The sequence below is a fragment of the Sinocyclocheilus grahami genome, unplaced genomic scaffold (genome assembly GCF_001515645.1).
Source record: "Sinocyclocheilus grahami isolate Dianchi unplaced genomic scaffold, SAMN03320097.WGS_v1.1 scaffold1525.1, whole genome shotgun sequence".
Lineage (NCBI taxonomy): Eukaryota > Metazoa > Chordata > Actinopteri > Cypriniformes > Cyprinidae > Sinocyclocheilus > Sinocyclocheilus grahami.
Genome location: NW_015506704.1, coordinates 374,946 through 379,768, shown reverse-complemented (window position 1 = coordinate 379,768; position 4,823 = coordinate 374,946). Strand labels below are relative to the sequence as shown.

The 4,823-nt window shown below is 40.8% G+C and overlaps 1 long non-coding RNA gene across 1 annotated transcript in view; it reads left to right on the top strand.

Annotated features, from left to right (window-relative positions):
• The window catches only part of LOC107570963 (uncharacterized), a 23,561-nt gene that overhangs the window by 1,850 nt on the left and 16,888 nt on the right, over positions 1-4,823 (top strand). The window contains exon 2 of the long non-coding RNA XR_001607115.1: positions 2,277-2,279. This is a non-coding gene — a long non-coding RNA (uncharacterized lncRNA). The remainder of the gene's footprint in view (positions 1-2,276; positions 2,280-4,823) is intronic.

The following is a 4,823-nucleotide window of genomic DNA, read 5'->3' as shown; positions in this document are numbered from 1 at the left end:
CACTCACTCACTCACTCACTCACTCACTCACTCACTCACTCACTCACTCACTCACTCACTCACTCACTCACTCACTCACTCACACACACACTCACTCACTCACTCACTCACTCACTCACTCACTCACTCACTCACTCACTCACACTCACTCACTCACTCACTCACACACACACATATGTGTGCTACGTGTACTGTGCTTGGCTAACCAAGAATTGTCATAGCTTTTGATTGCTTAAATGTACTATGGGTTCGCAGACCATCGGCTGTGCAGGATTGTGGCATCTTCGAACATTCTGTGATCACTATGGGGAATGATGTCAAGTTGACCATTATGGTGGACGGCTTATGTATAGCGGCCCATAGAAACAGTTGCTAGGGTCTAGGGTCCTGGCTCAGCCAGGGATTGCTCGACAGTGACGGCGCTACACGGAGGCTAGGGGGCGCTATAGCCCCGTCAGAATTTAAAAGAAGATCAGATGACAAAATGTTTGTGAATTTGTGCATTTTAATGTGTTTGGAAGACAAACGCCTTCCAAAGTAATACACAGTAAAATAACTGAGTGATAATTCAAATAAAAATGAATGTGTTCATCAGTAGTTGATGCAATTTTGAAACACTTCTTAAACCTGAAATGATTTTTGTAAATCAGAAGCCAAATGCTGTGTGGCACCTGACTAATGACTGATCTCTGAGTGAATGAAGACTTTCTGAGTCTATGTGAGCGGTGGGATATTTGAGAGAGAGATGAAAAAGAGGAGTTAGGGAGAATCAATAAATGATGAATAATTTATTCCTATTGTGTAAATAATATGTAATCATGTAATCCATAAAAAGTAACTGTAATCTGATTACAAGTATTTTAAGATGTAATTTAATAATTTTTCCCTGAAACATGTTATTTGAATGTTCATCTCATGTTGTTGTTTTAATGTTACTACTTGTTTCAAATTGTTCAGAGAACATTAAAAAGTAACGTTCCCATAATGTTTGCCCAATTATGAAATGGAAAGTTCCTTCAATTTTCGTATAAACAAGAAAAAAAGTTTTTATTAGCTATGTTTTTTCTTGGCCATCTCTTAACATTATTTTTCAGATATTCAGAAATAACATTTTACTAACATTTACATTTATGCATTTAGCAGATGCTTTTATCCACAGCAACTTACAGAAGAGAAACAAAGCAATGTGTGAACTTGATGGAGACGTTAGCAGAACGTTCTTAGAACATATTTTTAATGGTTTAATCTTATTAACATTTATTAGTTATGTAACAATACCTTACCTCTTCTTATTGCATTCCCTGTTAATTCTGTTTTCATATAGCGCATTCACTTTATATTTACTGTGTAGTTCTGCTGTTTTTGTGCACTGAAAGCTTCTTCTGTCCTTGTGTGTGCAAACATACTTATCAATAAACCTCTTTCTAGCTCTGATTCTCATAACCGTATGTTCAATGTTTGAAATCCCATTCAAGTATGAAATAACTCCAGGACAAAGAGAGCGATTGAGATCATGCTGAGTTTTTATTGAGCATCAGGAGTCAGACTGGAGCGTTCTGAACATCTGGAATGAAGCTCCGGCTCAGAAAGAGCAGCGACAGTTGAACACAGAACGTCATCGGTCGCCTCTAAATGCACAATGACACTTTAAGGGAGATTAAACTTTGATTTGGTTTCTAAAGATCTTCTGGTCCTGCTGAAGTAAACTATGCTATTCATGATATCAGCGTTTCTAAACGAAGGAGGTAGACAGAAGCGTATCTCTCTCTCGTGTCTCCTGCAGCAGATCCTCAGTGTTTGGCGTCAGATTTCTGGAAGAGCGGGCGTAGCTGCTCCGCGGTCGTGGCCTCCTTCTGCTGCATGAGCTCGGCGTGACCTCTGGTGACCCCCCAGCCGTCAGGAGTGGACATGGAGGGACACAGCGGGCGACCGGACGCCGGCTTCAGCCGCTCCCAGTAATCACGACGGGCCCTAAACCACACATCAGTCCACAGTCATTCATCACTGGTACTAGTGCTCAGAGTGCAGTGTTGGGTAAATAACACCTTCAACAGTGTAATTAGATTACCGCACTAATTACTCTCTCTTACATTACTAATTACTTTCTAAATGTAAGTAATTATATATCTGAATGTTTCGTGTCTATCCTCGTATTGTTTAACTTGACGAGCAACCTCGACTAGTTGAACAACACGAAATGCTCTTTTAATTCTTTAAAATAAATAATATAAAATTGCATGAAGTATTCTAGAACTGTCCAAAATATTTACAGGAAGAAGGTTACATTAAACGCATACATTTTAATATTAGATGCTACATTTTGATGTTGAATCCACTGTTGTGCTGCTTATGACTGGCTTTGTGCTGCAGGGTCACAAATAGAAAAATAAAGTTAAAGTTAATGCAAGATATCATTGCTTTTTCATGCACTGGTCAGTTTTGAAATCTATTTTGCTTCCATAACATGTCGTCTTTCAGACTAGTGGACTGACAGCATCCAAAACACACATTCAAGTGCTTATTTTATTTATATTAATTCCAATCCATATCTTTAAAGAGTTTTTTTCTCTCTTACACACACCAAACTTTACAGTTTTATTCCTCTCTATATTCTGAGGGTTTGTTCATATTTCATTTACATAACATCCAAAGAAATCCAAAATCCCCTCAGGAAAAACCTTTAACATTTGATCTTACCACCAAGAGTTCTCCTAAAGAGCAGTACAAGTTTTTAGCTAAGAGTTTTCTCTTAACACCTATTCACAGAGCTGCTGAGACTAACTTGTACTGAGGAATAGAGAGAAGAGCTCAGAGTAAGAGCTCGTTGCTATGATGATGTCAGCATGCTCATTAACTATGCACACAGTGATTGGCTGATAGTCTCTGTCAGAGATTTATTCATATGTTGCCACATTCAAATAAAGATGTTAAAATGCAGGCTAAGTGTCACTAATTAAACATGTATATGTTCAGCTAATTGTCAGCCTCTTGCATGCATGCTTCTCAAAAACAATTAGTGAATATGCATATAAACAGCCTTTTAATGAACAGAGTAGAAGAATCCTGGCTGATAGTAAGACATGCAAATGTAAAAGAAACCCAAACTGGACGCAAGAACAGCTGGGACTTCTTGCCTTTCTAACTAACTGGTTAATACAAACAAGGATATAATCAAAGGACATGTGTAGTTGGGCATTTTTAAAAGCTCATTATTGTCAGATGTTTCTAAAGTGTTTGTTTGGAGGCAGAAGCTATTTTAGGATAGTTTGAGGGACTGCTCTTCACTGCTCCTGACCTTTCACAGATGTAGGAGCTAGTTTTAGTGCTCAGACACTTTGTGAAACACTCTTAGAGCAAAAATGTAGGAGTCCTTAATTTAGGACTGACACACCCGATATTTTAAAGATGTTCTCCTGAATCGGCGAGTTGTGAGCTACTTTTAGCCTGAAGATGTTTTGTGAATACGGGCCCAGATGAACTTTGAACGCTACTGGAAGAGATTTTTTCCATAACTTTGAAAGAGCTTTTCTAGACTGTTATCTGGGGCCCGTTTATTTACGGCGCGTCTCACCGGCCTCTGGGTGCTCAGCAGCGGCCTCTGGAGTCCAGGGTCCGGCCTTCACATATCCTCGCTTCTCCAGCGCGAACACGAAGCCTCCGTCTCCAATCACCACCTCACCCGCGTCCAGGCGCTCCAGAACACCCTGGACACACACACACACACACACACACACAGGTTTGTTTTTATGGTTTATGGGGACTCTCCATAGGCGTAATGGTTTTTATACTGTACAGACCGTATATTCTATTGCCCTACACCAACCCTACCCCTAAACCTACCCCTCACAGGAGACTTTCTGCTATTTCAGATTTTCAACACACTCCATTCCACGCGCACACACTGACACATACACACACACACACACACTCTCTCACACACACACACACAGGTTTGTTTTTGTGAAAAGTGGGGACTCTCCATAGGTGTAATGGTTTTTATACTGTACAGACCGTATATTCTATTGCCCTACACCAACCCTACCCCTAAACCTACCCCTCACAGGAGACTTTCTGCTATTTCAGATTTTCAATACACTCCATTCTGTGTGATTTATAAGTGTTTTGAAAAGTGGGGACATGGGGTAATGTCCTGAAAAGTCACCTTCTCCTTGTAATACCTGTCATACCTTTGTCATTATACACATTTATGTCCTCATTTGTCACAAAAACGCGTACACACACACACACACACACACACACACACACACACACTCTCAGTCACTCACTCACACACACACACACACACACACTCACTCAGCACTGCGCGATATCAGGTCAAAACACACACGCATTCACCGCAGAGAACCGTGCGCAACCGCGGATCAGGGTGCGAGTGCGCTCTCCAAGCGCGTTTTATTCCATCTATAATCGCATTAACACACACTTTAACACAAGTTGAGTGTTTCTGTTCATGTGTGTGAGACAGCTGATATATTAATAGCTGGAATAAATATAATCCTGCAGCAGGATCTCATGCGTCGCGGCGCGTTCGCGCTCTTAATTTAGAAACAACGCGCTTAAAAACCTAAAAACTGGACTGAAGAATCGCTAAAAGTGTCTAAATCTGAAACTCACCCTCTTTGATCCGACTGGTGCCATGTTTAGCAGGAGATTCAGAAACAGATGGAGATCTTCAGGAGAGCTGAGTGAGACTAGAGAGAAATCCTCAAGAGAAGAGCGCTTATAAAGCACCGCTGGAGGGGTGTGTGTGTGTGTGTGTGTGTGTGAGTGTGTGTGAGTGTGAGTGTGTGTGTGTGTGTGTG